The sequence below is a fragment of the Mastigoproctus giganteus genome, chromosome 6 (genome assembly GCF_048544385.1).
Source record: "Mastigoproctus giganteus isolate SK-2022 chromosome 6, ASM4854438v1, whole genome shotgun sequence".
Lineage (NCBI taxonomy): Eukaryota > Metazoa > Arthropoda > Arachnida > Uropygi > Thelyphonidae > Mastigoproctus > Mastigoproctus giganteus.
This window is the reverse complement of record NC_143580.1, coordinates 191,573,713-191,590,795: the sequence shown is the minus strand read 5'-3', so window position 1 is coordinate 191,590,795 and position 17,083 is coordinate 191,573,713. Positions and strand designations below refer to the sequence as shown.

Below are 17,083 nucleotides of genomic sequence, written 5' to 3'. Positions count from 1 at the left end.
AGAGTTATTTCCTAATTATTATTGTAGCATCGATCGAACGAAATTCCTTTGGGTTTGACTTCTTATTGAAAAAAATAATATTGGTGCGAGATATTTTATGTTTTATGCCTTTTCTAATTATTACAATTTTTAATTTAATATAATTTATAGCCCATAAAATGAGCCAATTAAAAAAAAAAGAAAAATTGATGACGAATGCCGCATTTTCAATGATAATTGGACATTCAGATATTTTTTTTAAAAAATACATTAATAATTTGGTAATTCAAGTAATATAACATTTTTTAGGTTCTGATTTTTTTTATTAAATCGTTCAATCTATTCCGGCCCTCATCATGATGCGAAAATTTCATTCGGCCCGCAGCGTGATACGAAAATTTCATTCGGCCCGCTGACGAAAAAAGTTGCCCACACCTGATCTAAGCTATAAATGCTGGTAAAATGTGTTTTAAAATATATGAATAATTGTTGTTGTGTTAAATAACTGAATACAAATAGTTGAAGTGGATGTTAAATAAATTATGTTTCGAGAAAAAAAATCTTCAAAACTCAGAAAATTATAACAGTTTAAATGCAATGTTGTCATTACAATCCACTTCGTTCCGCATTTAGCGCTTAAGTTGCTTAATAAGGTACAAAGAATTATATAAATATAATTTATATATTTCGGTCAAAATGGTCAATGAAACCTTCGAAACATTTTAAATTTTGAAACGGCTTAAACATAACTCTTCTCTCCGTTAACTCTTGCAGTCAGAAGTCAGGGAATGCTGTGGTCTCTCCAGCGATGAAAGCAGCGCTAGGACATGGCTCTTTAAAAACAGTCCACGTAGTCAACCTAAAGTAACTAATATCGCTTTTAAAAAGGCATCATCGCCATTAGGCAAATCCGTTATCCATTAAAAACTCGAGGCACTGCTATGAAAGATTTCGGAACTTGCCGGTTTCATCATCAGCCAGCAGGTAGCTCTAATAATAACCTTGTGTCGAGTGGTAAACAAATGTGTCGAATCTAAACGAGCAGCCAAGCGATAGATCGGAAGAAAACTTTCGAATTTTTGAAACGGTTCTCCTTTTATTAATTATACAAATATTATAATACTGTACTTAAATTATAATATTGGCCTCATGCAACTTTACTATAGCGGTTTAATATCCACGTATAACATAAGTAAAGAGTCTAATTGGAAGTTCCAAATATTGCAATAATATGAGTTTGAAACAGTTCCCCTTTTATTATTTAAAATTTTTATTTATTTTATTTTTTTCCTAAACTTTTGGTTGGTCGGCTGGTTTTTCTAAGCGTATCAGCAACATATTGCGCCGTATATGATATGTCTATAAGATGCGTGTGTTCTGTGGTCGATTTGCTGTTTACTGGACGAAAAACCCTGCTACCTTCGCCTGAGACCGACGAACTCAGTCACATTGTGAAAAAGGCCCATAAAAATTCCTCGCATCATTGAGTGGATTCAAACTCGGCTCTTTCCCACCCGGTGTGGGGAGGACGGTGATTATACCAACTGTGCTACTCATGAAGGTCCTACTTTTTTCCCGAAAGCAGAATATTTATTTATTTCAACACAACATTCGTGGAACCAAAATTTACATGTTTCCAACTGGAACCAAATCTAGCAACTATGTCAAAATTGTCTTACATTTTGAAGCAGTTGTTGCACAGTCACTGCCAAGTAAGGACTGAAAGTTATTTCTCCAAAAAAATTCAGTTAATTCTGTGTATATATCACAACATATACACAGAATTAACAATAATAATACGCTGACACATCATGACTTTGACTGACTAGGCTCAAATTCTTGAACGGAATATCTCCCTCGGGATTCGGAATAAGTGTTGAGGTAGATATTCATATGGCAATACGTTTGTCTGAATTTAGAATAAATTCTGAGAAGTCTATTATTGAGAGAAGTAATATAGACCTCTTATTCACAGTGTACTGGCTATCAAAAGTTTCAAAACTGACAGAGTAAAACAGTCAACAATATCTCTCTCGAAGATACACATCGATCTCTGGACTCATATTCTTCTTTTAGTGGCAAATTTGATAGTGCATTTGATAAATATAGCTAGCTAGTCGACTCTTCACGATCTTGGTAGATCTCAACTTGATTTCATCAAGTTTTTCTCACTAGTGTAGGATTGGTGTTTAGTGTCCATATTTTATTATTTAAAATGCCCTCTACTCTAATTTAAATTGACATATCCTTGAATTTTTAAATATAATAAATAAAAGTTATAAAAGTATAAGATGATTTAGCTTGTCAGCCTAACGTTTTGAAATGGTTATAGCTCAAGCTTAGCATAAATTTCAGGCAGTTCTTTATGGTTCAAAACGAAGAGCTTATATTTAGTTTAGCCTACATCGTAACATCACAGAATTTTGTAATGGCTTTGTAGAGGTCCTAATTATTTATAAAATAATTTATATTAAGCATGCTTATCGCGAGCAAGATCTTTAAAAGAGAAGCACAGATTGTAGTAAGGTATATTTATTAGGACGACACGATTATAATATAATCACTTAAAGTCAAAAATGTTAATAACATGAAATTATATTACAATTCATAGAAATATAAGTGATCTCAAAATGATTTAAATGGGCATTATTATAATATTAATTAGTTATTACTATTACTAATCTTTTAATAAACTTTGGACTAATCCCAAAATTCAAAAATAACAGCTCAATCGTACATGACGTCAATCGTTGCGACGTGTGTATAACCTCAGATACAAACGGGAAAGCAGTCTTTCAAGGAGCATAAACGTACCAAATTTTATTAGTTTACAATCAATGCGCAACTACGTCCGAAAAACCAATTACTGACTATTAAACAGAGAAACTCATAGGGAAAACATACCAGTTTTCAAAAACTAATAAATATTAACAGTAAAAAACTAGTTACTAGGAATTAAGCTAAAAATATCATCCAGAGAAGCAATAAATCACCAGGAACCAGTTCGATAAAGTTTATCGCTGCAGCTGTAAAATGTTGTCAAGCTGAATAGTCCCTATGGCCTGAGCAGTGGCTACGAGATGAAAATGTTCATCGATGGCTAATTCATAACTTATAATATTAAAACACTAAGTACAGTAGTGACCGGTTTAAATCGGGGGTGTATTCCTGTGAACAGGGATGCATATGGCACGACGTAAATCGGACATTTTTACATGGGATATACGTTCTCAACTCGACAATTCTGTTTAAAATTCACTTTACTATTCATTAAAAACAAATCAATATTAAAACAAGAACGCAATAATATACAAAAATATGTATTTTACTTAAGCATTGTATTGTACACGTAAACATTTATTATTTAGGGGGGATTGGACATTATCTAATCTAAAGTTAGATAATACTGGACATTTCTGGTCGAATTATGAAGGAGTCAGTTCACAAATTCTCACAGCAAGCAAGCGTCGCATATAACTCAACACTGCATGATCAAAAGGTTCATGTGTGGTGCGCGATGCCAGCAAATAGTCCCATGTTCTTTGAGAATATTATCAGCTTATAGAATTACAGAATCATATGGCGATTTGATTCTGTACATCTTCACTGCACCGAGAAGGACGAAATCACCTGGGACTACTTCCAACTCATGTATCTGTGGCGCTTCTGCGTGATGTGTTCGGTGAATGCCTAATTTTCGGTGACATCACCCGATCTTACCATAATTGTTATCTGTGGGGTGCAATGAAAAATCTAATTCTTTTTCCTATCCTATTCGTATTTTAATTTACTTTTTATACATATTTATTATTATTATTATTTTTTTTGCTGGCACCCAAGGACTTCATTATTGTCTGTGGGTGCGGGACTTTCTTTTTTCCTGATCTCTTGCCCTTTGCTCGAGTCGGGATTTTGCTGGTGCCTGGGGTTGGGCTCCCTAGGTACGGGATCGTAGCATCCACTAGTCTTGCACTTAACCAGTGGACTTTGGATGCTTTTATTTTGTAATATTAATTATTTTTTTATTTTTGATATTTTTATTCATTTATTGTTATTTATTATTTTTTTTTTTCTTGCTGGCACCAAAGGACTTTCATTGCTGTCTATGGGTGCGGGATTTCTTTTTCCTGACCTCTTGCCCTTCTCTATAATTATTTATTTATTTTTTATTTACTTATTATTATTTATTTTATTACGTTTCTTTTTTCTCTTTGAATGATCCCAAACTCGTTTTGGACATTCAGTATGAGCTACTCGAGGTCCGCCACAGCACATGCGTAGTTGTGGCCCACATCCCCGTGGTGCAGGCGATCACCTGGAAGGCTTTCCAGGTGATCGCCTGCGTGGTGACCAAGAGGCCAGAAACAATACACATACTGCACGAACAAATATTACACACATTTTTGGCCTTCTACAGTGCTCTGTAATCATCACAGTGTACAAAGGCGGAGTTGAATTGACGGTCAGGTGCCGTCCCACATTAGATACTATACATGTCTACGATGAAAAGTGCGCTCTATCAAGACGATCCTCGTTGTCTCGGTGATTTGAGGGGAAAAAATCGTGTACTTTAAACTTGTTCGACCGAGTAGATGCCTTTCTATATGGCCGTGGAGCCAATTCGACAACTTATTGCAACCGCATGTATCCAACTTTCAAGAGGTGCGCATGGGTTTTTCGCTCACCCTGTGTATTTTAAAATGAAATAAATAAAATATCAAGTTGGAAACAATTCAAACATTCCTATACTGTACCATGCTGCCTATTATAATAATGCAAAAGTGCTTAACTTGTTTCTCAGTCATTGCTGCATCAAACGATGTAAGCGGATTTTCATCTTAATCAGAACATAAAGTCACAAACACGTGGAATATTTTGTTTTAAGAGTAAATAGTTTGTTTACTTGGTCTAAAAAAGAAAGAAGCACTTCGCGCGCTGAAGCCATCCCAACTTACATTTCGGTGCTCCTAAAAGAACGATCAGGAAGAGAATACAACTATCAGTAGTATTACACGCACAGGTAAACTTAAATATATAGAGAGATAAATCGGCAAAAGCAACGGATGGTTTATTACCACTGAATTAACAGATCAGCGTTGTTTAGGAAGATTGATAATTTGTAGTCCTCAAAGGCATGAAAATTGTCCCACAAGCTTACTAACAGAAAAACATGATTTTAGAGTGTGTCCTAGAATAGTCCAACAGAGTAAATAATGCAAAAAATAAGTCAAACGTAAGCCTGATTTAATGACACCTTTCAACTTGTTCATATCAACGGCAATGAATTTAATAAAAAGCTGATAATTTTTAATTTACTGGATGCCTCTAAGGATCAAACTCTCCAATAAAAGGCAGCTGTTTCGTTTAAGTCAAATTGACCTGCACTTGCTTTCACAACAAACAAACAAGAACAAAAAAATAATAATAACACAGACGCAATAATAATAATTTCTAATAATGTTTAATATACTAGACGTTATTAGAAATTATTTCTAATAATGCCTAAAAACAATAATAAAAATATTGCATAAAAATTATTTTATCTTTACTTGCAAGCTGTCAATTGAGAAAATACTTTTATTTTCAATTTCTTGCAAATAAGCATGCGCAACACCAAAATGAAACGAAGTATAAACATGCTGGTATAGATGAATGCAACTTTCCAGCCTCTTAAAGTTTGTGAAATTTATCTTCCTTTTTTCACATTTTAACTTTATAATATAATTTTAATTTAAACTGGCTGTACAGGAAATCTCCTACTAAATAATCTTTCATTTGAAATACTTGAAACTATTACAATTAAATACAGCAAAAAGTAATTTTCAAGTTAAATAAAAATTTGGTTTTAAGCAAATTTTATCGACACATTAAATCATGGGTCGCGACAAACGGTTGAGGAGCGCTGAAGTAAGCGATTGACGCAACTGCTTTTAAAATGCTAAGTGACTCTCAGATAATTTTAGCATCAGCATCATGCCGCTGATTACATGAAGAATTCTCCAACGTTTTTTGTGCATGCTGCTAAATTTCAGTTTTAAAGTATTTTCTATTCATCGCTCTGAGCCTCAGAATGTAATCATAGCACTAAATTGCTTCAAACTATAAAATAATTATAGCTGTTTCTAGGAGTAATTAACAGTAAAAAAAGCCAAAATTTTGCGATAGCTTTCCAAAATTGCATTCGGTTTCCAGGATTACGTGTTCCGTCTTAGAGTTAAAAAAAGTTTCGCATAGTTCGAATCGCAAGTAAAAGCAGCACAAAATTAAATGGAACGCACAGCTGAATAGAAGAGATACGTCGTGATGTAATCGATGGAGCAGAACGGTGAACAACTTTCAGGTTTTGTACGTCCATCAAGAAACACTTCTAGAATCCTTCACAAGTCAAGTGAACTCACATTCAATCAATTTCATTTCTTAGTAAATCTCATGTTATCGTCTTCAACAAACCTGTCATATATGACCAAGGAAAAAGGAGCTCAACTATTTGTGACTGGATGAAAGAATTCGTACGGATCTGTAGGAGTGAAAATGACTTGCTAAAAATGAAAGCACATAGCGGAGGGGATTTTCAATTTTATTTTACCAAGTCAGCAGAACTAGCTAATAGCTCCACTCGCACATTAGAACACTAATCTTATTAACCTTCGAACGCAATATATTATGGTATGTTTACAAATATGCTTCATATTAAACATGGTAAGAAGAGTCTATTTTTATTCTGATGACGCATTCATACGAAAATTAAGACAACGTCAAAATAAAAGCTCAACGTCATTCGAATCTTCACTTCACCCCCTGTAGAAGTAGCTTCCCAACAAAACAAATGTGTTATGCACCGTACTTCACAGTAAGAACCCAATTAAATACGTACGGCCTCCGTAGCCAAGTGGTCAGGAGCGGGAGTGCAGTAGCACACGCTCTTTGACTAGACCGGGGTTCAAGCCCATAAGTGCTGAATACGGTCGATCTGCCAACTCGCACTGGACCAGCGTGGCAGATTATGGTCCATTTCCCTCAGCATGAATTGTTGAGGAGGCTTCCATCCTGCAGTGGGTTGATAATGGCTGCAGTTTACCCTTTACAGTATGTACTGTATTAGTTTCATGGCTCAACAACTAATTGCAGCAATGCTGATAACATTGTTCAACAAACAAATTCGTTCAATTTGTTTCCTTTCTAAAAATTTTCTTAGAGAATAGCGACAGTACTTTCGCTATTCTCTAAGAATACAGTAATTTCAATAGTAGTCTGAGTGAAAAGTAATATTAAAACAATCTCATATTTACATTTTCTTGATATAACATAAATCAGTTGTTTTTAATTAAAACTTAAAAAAACAAGGACACAAGAAAACTGCACAGGAACCGAAAGTACTTTCTCAAAATGTGGCCTATTCACGACAGCGCCTTCTTTTCGCTTGTCGCTTGTATTCCACTTCCGGGGCATCTCTTGTTACTGTCCAACAGTAGTCAGCAGGCATAGAAGCGTTCCCCCTAGCCTGATATCTTCTTTCTATTGTACGGTGAGCGATTCCACCAAGAAATTGCTCACCGTGCTCGTCACTCACTAAACCACAGTTGTCAGGGAAGAAGCCCAGATGAGAATCGAGAAAGTGGATTTTCAGTGACATGTTGCAACCTAATTGATGATACTTTTCTAGAAGGTTGTTCACAGTCTCAACGTAGTTTCCAGCTCTTCGGTTTCCCAGCAGGTCATGCACAACACTTTTAAAGGCTTCCCAAGCTGCGTTCTCATTACCCTGGAGGACTCGCTCAAAGTTTTCATCCTTTAAAAGTTCACGAATTTGCAGACCAACCAAGAAATATTTCTTCCTTAACATTAGCATCACTCAACAGTGAAAATTGTCCTCTCAGGTACTTCAAAGCTTCTCCAGCATGGCTCAGCCCCTTAACAAAGTTCTTCATGAGTCCTAGTTTGATGTGTAAAAGGGGCAGAAGAATTTTGCTTCGATCAACCAGAGGATTGTGCTGGACATTTTTTCCCCTGGGGCGCAGATTTTCCCTTAGAGGCCAGACTTTTCTCTTTTAGCGTGAGGACCTAGCTCGACTGTCCACACTCACACAGGAAACAGCAGTACTTCGTGAGTCCCAGCTGCATGCCCAGCAGTATTGCAATCACATTCAGGTCTCCATAGATCTGTCACTGGTTGTCTTTGTACTTCATTGCTTCCAGAATTAATTTCATATGGGGACAGCATGGCTTAGAGGAATTGAAGGAAGAGGTTGCAATTGTAGAGCAAAACAGCTTTTACACTTAGCTTTGATGAGTCTATGAACAGCCTCCAGTCCTGTGAGTTGTGCTCCACATTCAAAGTTGTCAACAACCCATTGACATCACAGCAGGCAACAAGGTTGTTTTCACCGACCGGGCTAGCCGGGTGGGTAAAGTGCCTGCCTAGAAACCCAAAGGTCGCGGGTTCGAATCCCGCCTCGGGCTTGGATCAGAGTAGAAAGTGCAAAAACCTTGGGAGGTGCAATATGGACACAGAAGCCGATTCGCCAACAACTAACAAAAAAAAAAAAAAAAAAAAAAAAAGGTTGTTTTCACTTTTAAAATATAGACTCAAAGCATTCTGCCTGCTCCTTTAAACGGACACCTTGACATTTGGTTGCAGAAGATTCCACTGTTGGAGCCTTGATCCCAGAAGCTCTGCTTTATCTTTCGATAGATCTAGGTCCACCTTGAGTGATTCTGTGTGACTCACTCGGCGACTCAGGTTCTGGCACAGAATCAGGATCCTGTGATGTTGATGGCCTAGGTCGACCGTCATTCCTCGCACTGTCTCCATCTTCATCAGACTCTTGCAGAACAATTATAATTGTTCTACAATATGAAATAACGGAATTCAGTCAGTATCGAACTCTACTATTATAAGAATGCTGGAGAATTGGGAACAGAACATTGAATGTAAAAACTGAAAAATAAGCTTCGTTGAGCGGGCGTCATACAGGTTGGCATTGCACATAACTATAACCATTTGTTGAAAAGAAGTACAAATGGTTATTTGGTTTTTAGGAGCATTAGCAACTAAGGCCATATTGCTCTGGGATATGCGGTGGTCATTTCCTGACTTTTCTGCATCTTCCGTATTTGGTGGTGACGGGCTCGAACCCCGGTCTAATCAAGAAGCGGTGTGCTACGCACTGCTGCTCCTTCCCACCTGGCTACGGAGGCGCCAAGTACAAATGGATTTCGCCAGACCATATCACATCCCACTACTTGTATGGAATCCACTGTCTTTGCTCAGAGCAGCAGCAAGAGGCGGAATTCATTTATATACAAATGACAATAACAGAAAGGTTGCACAACGCGACTTTATCTTGTTATTTCCGATAAAGGGAAGTTGGCTTGCTGCACTCTGCATATAACTCGTCAAACTACTCTTCTCATTTTGCAATTGCTTACTTGTCACTCATCTTAACTGATGCTTTGGAAGGTGTTCTAGTACTCAGGCTTAGTTGCTTTGGAAACAGGAGCGCTCAAAACTGTGCAATAAGCAGATCTTTCTTCAGATTCTCCCCGTGTGGATTATTCTGAATATAACTTTAGTCAAGTTCAGTTAGCCTTTGTATGTAATATTTCAAGACATCAAACACCTAGTTCGCATGTATCTAGCTATATGCTTTGGGAAGTTTCAGAGTTCGTTTACGTATGGTCTATCAATATGGTGAGATGTTGGGTTCGGTATTTTGACAGCACTCTGCATATTTCTAAAGAATTATTTTTTCAAAAGAAGAAGGCAAGAGAAAAAAGCTGGGGATAGTACTCATTAATGAATACTTTAACGATGAGCCCAGACTGGCGATTAAACCTTGTGACACTGATCGGCTGAAATGGGGAAACTGTTTCTATCAAAACAATTATTAATTATTGAAACAATGCTCGCTCACAATACGTGTAAAACGGATTAAAAAGTCGATGGGTATAAGAATAGGTCTACGTGGAATAAAACAATCCAGAGGACACAAGCTTTATTTTAGGGTATTATGTTACTGAAAATTGTTAGGTTTTAAGATTCTAATAAAATTCCAAATAAAAAAACATAATACAAATAAATTGAGAACAGTAAATTTTGCGTATTTGAACAAACTTGGTGTACCAGCATCATTAGTAATACCGAGAAGGGTAGAACTAATGACGCCGGCGAGACTGCATCATGGTTTAATGACCGGGATGCAGTTCCGCCAAACCCATTAAAAGATACCTGAGATGAGAAATTCTCCCTCTGTAACAGTACAGTGGCGAGAATTGTAAGTTCGAATACCTCGGAGACTTGAGGAATTCTTGAAGGCCTCTTCAATCGAAGCCATAGTTAGCCAATCTCAGGCGGAGAGAATAGAATTTTTCGCTGTGTGTTATTTTATTATTATTTGTTTATATTTTTTTGTTGTTGTTATTGTTTATGGTTATCACAATATACAAATAAGTAGCGGAGATGGAGAAACCCCCGGTGCCGTCAGACACTATACTATACAAACTGCCGTCAGAAACTAACACTATACAAATGCGTTCACGAACGCACACTTACACAGACATAATGAAAAATACTGCATGAAATACACTGTATAGCGTTCTAAGGACCGGCTCACTATGACCCCAAATAATTGATAACCTCAAAAATTCGCAGAAACGTATCACGGACTTACTTTTGTGAGTTGTACAGCATTGTTTCCATGACTAGCGAATAAAATAATAAATCACGTATACTCTTGTTTTGTTTCATATGCTGACTTATCCGGACGTACAGTCAACTTCTAACAAAACGGAATCGGCGGGCAGAGGGAGAGAATATTAATAATAGTAATGGAGGAATGCGATGCAAGAAAGCAAGAGTATGAGCATATGCATCATCAGCCAAAAAAAAAAAAAAAAAAATCAACAATTTCACACATTCATTCCCTCCAAAAGCCCGTCCAGCTCCTCCTTGAATTTATTTAGGCTATCAACTTCCACAACAGATTGAAGTTTGTTCCAGCAAACCACCCGCTGGCTAAAGGCAAATTTCCGCACGCATATTCTACAACGGTCTTTCCTCAATTTGAATTTATACCCCCTCAGTTTCGTAATCTGAGCAAGCGGAAGAATCTCATCAGAATTCAGCGTGCTCAACCCATTCAAGGTCTTAAACACCTCAATCATATCACCTCGCAGGTGCCTAGTCTCCAGCCGCTGCAATTTGCAGAATTTACGCCTTCCTTGGTAAGAGAACCCCTTGGTTCCCCTCACCAATCTTGTTGCCCTTCTCTGTACACGCTCAAGCAACTCTACATCTTTCCTAAAATGAGGCCTCCAGACCTGTACGCAGTACTCAAAGCGTGGCCTGACCATTGCCTTATACAAAGGGATAATCACCTCCTTTTTCCTACTAGCAAAATTCCTGTATATCATTGATAATACCCCATGACCTGCTCTGACAGCCTGTCTGCCTTGCTCAGAAAACTTCATATCTGACTGCACAATTACTCCCAGGTATTTTTCATTATTCTACAGTTAGTAAGTTTCTCTGGGGTTACTTATACCCATATGCAGTACTTTGCATTTGTCAATGTTAAACTTCAGTTGCCACTTCTCAGCCCATTTGCCCAAATTTTCCATATCCTTTGCAGTAGCACACTGCCATTGCTGTCATTAACAACCCTGCCAACCTTTGTATCCTCTGCAAACTTCCACATTAAGTTTGATATACATTCCTGATTATCATTGATAAATGTACAAAACAACAGTGGGCCCAACACCGAACCCTGTGGAACTCCACTAATAACATTAGTCCACGAAGAGCAGCGTCGATTGATTACCACTCTCTGTCTTCTCTCACTCACCCACCCATTTATCCATTGTAGCAACTTACCCTTAATACCATACTGCTCAAATCTGTACAGTAGTATTCCTCCCTTTCCTTTCTGCATATCAGAAAGGAAAGGGAACCGAATACCAAAATTAAAGAATGAATAAGAGGGTAAATCAGAAATTTCGCATTGCTGTACTGCACAATAGTCACAGCTCTCGACAAAATTTCGGGACGACTCTTACACAGTCTTGTAGAAAGTGCTGCTTGCGTTTCTCTGTATTCTTTAAAATCCTCACTGATTACTATTTCTGGAGTCGGCATGGTTCCTTTATTATCGCTAATGGCCATCAATTGAAACGACAGTCTGTCATGTCCACTTAGCTAAATCTCTGTCTACTTCACAATATGTAAAGGATTACAGCTCTTCCAAGAACTAATAAAATGACTTCTTTTTTCATTCTTTTTTTTTTTTTTTTTTTTCAAACAAGTGGAGTTTACGTAAAATTGTGAAACCCATCAAATCGCTCTCAATAAAAATTAACATTAAATTAAAATAAACAAAAAAGATTACAAAGGAATCTATGCAATTCTGTAACACACCCCATCTGTCTATTTGCTCCTATCATGTAGTACGATAGTTTTTGGCCTCTTTGCGTAGTTTATTCATTAAGTGAGTGTTTACGTATGCATTGTTTCCATATCTACTGTTTATTATTTTATCCAATGCAATGATTACTTAAGTAAATAATGCGAGGCATGATTGAAAAAACACCTAAAAATACAGAAACTAATGATTTCAAACAGACACGAAAGCAGGGGTGTCCAACTTTTTAGCTAGGCTCCCAAAACAGATAAAATGCTGGGGGTCATAGGCGAGGTGGATTCTGACTCAGGCGGCAAGAACAGTTGCTTAGTACTAATTATACATTTTTATAAATAGTATTTAATTTTTGTTATCAACGTTTATATTTAAAATTTAATTTGTTTACAACCTAATAAATGATACGAAAATTCATTAAATACTGAAGAAAATAAATACTCAAAAAACATCGTAAGAAAGCAACACAGAAAAATCGAATACTAAAGCGGATATTTTCAAAATCCAGTGGAAAACTATATTTTTCGACACACTAGGTTTAAACTCAGGGAAAGCATAACAATTTGGACTACCTACAAAGCCCCAGTTTGGACACTTCTACACTAAAGTTACTCAGTAAACTCTTTAATAGATCCAGTGTGATATCCAAAATGACTATTTCCTGCAAAAACAGCAAACTCTTGTAGTTCTTTTTAAAAATAGAGAATGCCCCCATGATTGTAACGTTGTTAATATTTGTCAATATACAAGTGCTCCTCATATACAAGTAAATTTACCCTATCAAAAGAAAGGTTTGCATCTTAAAACGATCAGATTTCCCACTTACCAAATGTTGTTGTTACGGGTTTTAGGAGCATCGGCGACTACGGCCATGTTGCTCCGTGTGTACTGTCTGTAAATTGCGTGTGTTTTGAGGTCGGTTTTCTGTTTGCCTAACTCAGCCACGTTGTGAAAAAGACCCATAAAAGTTTTCTCCCCTCATTGACGGGACACGAACTCAGGTCTTTTCCACCCCGTTGGGGAGGACGGTGATCCTACGAACTGTTCTACCTACGAGGGCCTTTATCAAATGAATACTGCAATATTCTATCAATATGAGAATGATGCCCACAGCAACACTGTTTTACAAACTTATGCTATCGACAACATTAGAAAATATAGCGTTTCTTCAGAATTAGAGGTCACACTCTTTTAAAACTGATTTTATTAGAAACAAAAATTAAAATGTGACATAAGAATTATTTTATCTTTATTTGAAGGCTGTCAAGTGATAAAATATTTTTTTTTCTACATAACCTGCTTTAAAAGCAGAAAATAAATACGAAAACTGAAATGGGGTGGTATTTTAAATTCTATTAATTTAAGGGCACATATTCGTCAAAAGAGAACGCAAAACCGGCGTTAGAATATTCTTCCGTTTGTTTAAAAGAAAGGAAAAACAACGGCACTGTTCAGGCAACACAACAATGAGAAGTATTACACCGTGGATAAGTAGATCACCCAATAAATTATAATAAAAAAATAATTTTACAAAAATTCGTTATTGCTATGCATTAAATAATTAAACACGATTTAAATGCAATATTCACTGATGAATTATACCAAGAGTTCACAAACATTTTTTTTTTTGTTAACGTACTATTTAAAAAAAAAACGGAAAGTTATTGTACCACCACAGCAAAAAAAAATTATGTCAGTGTTTTTATGTACTTGTAATTAATTTTAATTTTTTTTTCTTATCGGTTCGCATACCATCTGGTATATATTTTTTCTAATGAATACTAGTATTCCTTAGAATAATATATCGAAAATCGTATACTAGTAAGTACAGTATACGATTTTCAAATGAATAAGCAGAATAACGGAGGTTATGGTGGGGACAAAATCATGCGTCCTTCGCCCAAAACCGGATAAATAAAGAAATAATAGCCCCAAAAAACTGTCGAGACAAAATTCGAACTCAGGGATTTTCCACACAGTGCGAACAAACTGCGATTGTAGTCAGTGCTCTAAGTGTAGAAAGACTGCTAAGAGGATGCTAAGCCATGTTCACTCAATTGCTTCTCACAGTTGTTGCAATTTGGATGGTTGCTGATCTGTACTCCGAAAGGATTGTTCTACCTCATCCCACAAGTACGAGATTAGTTGAGTTCTTGTAAATGGGTAGACAACTGCAGCATGCAGAATTCACTGATATGTTCATGAAACTAGTTTTGTGCAATTCTCGCCTTGTGGCATGGCGGCATTATCCTATTGAAAGAATCCATTCGCAGATGGACAGACTACAGACACAGGGGGAACTTCCTGATCGAAAACAATTTTCAGATAACTCCTGGCGTGGAGATGCGCGTGCGCGGGATCGGCTATAGTTGTAGATTTTGGTGCTCCTAATTACTGAATGTTTTTATCTTATTTGAAGTGTAATTCAGTGTTAACTTAAGTGCTGCAGTAACGGCTATGTGGTCACATATCTGTAGATGCTATCTTTCAGTTTTGCATCTTCTGCGGCTTATAGTTTTCTTTATGTTGTTCTGCTCAGTTGCTCTTTTGTGTGGCGATAGCCATTTTCAAATACATCACTGCTCGTCATTTCTACCTTTCCGTCTTCGGGACTGCTGCTATCAAGGTCAGTAGGGCTATAATCCTCTCTCAGGTAAAGTTTCAAAGTAAGTACTGTACACAAGTTCCTTCAGTATTGTCTATGCTTAAACTGTCAACGAACACCTAAGTGGTTTCACTCTGCTGCGGGCATGAGTTCTGATACTACGAAGACCCGGAAGAGGAGTCTTTTATAAACTTTTGAACAACTTACTCTGTTTCTCTATATCTTAGAACCATCTTGTATTTCTTTTCGTTATTATAATGGATCTAAAACAACTTCCACAGTTAGAAGACTTCACCTTCCGCTGTAACTATAGCTAACTATCAAAGACGAGACTATATTCAGGACGTGTCCTATCAATATGATCGTATATCTAAGATGAGAAAAGATATCATTAGCTTTCTAGCCTGTGAAGCACTTTTCCATGAAAGTAGACCACTAGCAGTTTACATTAGTAGACCACTTTTCATTGAAAAGTGGTCTACTAATTGAAAATGAAAGGCTCAAATTTATCAATGAAGAAGTAAATATCAGAGTAAAGTTACTTGAAAGAGTAGTAGGCAGCACGTTTTCTCCTGCCACTCTCACCCAATCAAATCATTCTTCAGTGTCAGCTCAGGAAATTACTGTCAAAAGTGATGCTATTTATGCGAAGTCATTAACTCAGAGCCCTACTGCAGTCAAAACCTTTGCGGATGCCACTCGCAGTGGGTTGCAAATCAATGAGAAAACTAAACCAAGTAATAATATTATCATTAACAGATCCTCTGAGAATAGTGAAGGCAAGACATGCACCGAGGTCAAAAACTTAGTCACTAAAACCTTAAAAACTGAACTTAAGAATGTAAAAGTCAAGTCCCTTAGATTACTTCGAAACCGAGGCGTCGTTCTGGAAACGGCGACAAAGTCAGATAATGAGTATATTTCTGCTTCAGAAAACTTTACCACTGGTATCTCTACAGGAGCGCCTCGGAAAGGTAATCCTTCCGTGGTAATTTAAGACGTCCCTAAAGACCTTTCAAAAGAGGAAATAACAGAAAATCTGTACAATAAAAACTTAGCTGATTTCGATTTTATCCTCGATTAAATCAAGCAGGGTACTACATTCAGATTCACTACAAAGTCAAGATCCTCCTCATACGTGCACTGAGTGATAAGTTTCTCCCCAAAGATATATAACTGTATTTCATCATTAGAAAGAATTTTCCTAATCTGGAACTCCCACAAACATCGTCCATTTACTATAGTAACCGAATGCTATCTCTGCCTTGGTTTTGGTCACACTATACAGTATTGTACCAACGATTTCCCCCTCCTGTGGCCACTGTAAACGTAGTGGTCACGTTTTTGCCCCGAGTGTCCATTAAAAGAAGAACCTGCTTGCTGTGTAAACTGCAAACGTAAAAAGCGAGAGTAGCATCACTCTGTTAACGATTCAACCTGCCCGAAGTACCTACGAGCACTTGAGACTGCACGTTTGAGAACTACTACTAATGAATAATGCCCATTCCAATCCTGTATATAATGTAAATAATAACTCTTCTCAGGAGTCTTGTTAATTACGAATTATGCAAATTAACGGTCACCACTGCAGGGCTGTCGCCGATGAGATTAGAGTGTCTGCGGAGGAAAATCATATTGATATTATATCAATACAGGAACAATACTATTGAAAGGTTCATTTAGGCCAAACTTCAAAAATAAAGGGATTTTCCCTTTCCACCAGAGTAATTCAACTAGGACAACAAGACCCTAAAACTTGCATAGTTATTTTAAATGGAAATCTAGATATAACTATTATCAACGGACTCTGCAATAAACTAGCAACTTCTGTTTTAGTTACCTATCAAACCCTAACTTTTTACCTTTTGTCTACATATTTCCCTCCTGAAGATTTTAATAATTCCCTGAATTACCTGGAATCTGCATTAAACTTCTTGGGTCCTAAAAATATCATAATCACATCTGATGTAGATGCTAAATCTAGTATGTGGTTTAGTACTAGTTCTGATACAAGAGGTCAACTTCTGGAAGAGTTTATAATTAATCACAACTTATCTATTGTTAACAGACCACAACCATTTACTACGTT

At 36.8% G+C, this 17,083-nt stretch overlaps 1 protein-coding gene across 1 annotated transcript in view; it reads right to left on the bottom strand.

Moving 5' to 3' along the window:
• Positions 1-17,083, bottom strand: part of LOC150084836 (1-phosphatidylinositol 4,5-bisphosphate phosphodiesterase classes I and II-like) — a 932,481-nt gene that overhangs the window by 593,655 nt on the left and 321,743 nt on the right. The window lies entirely within an intron of this gene.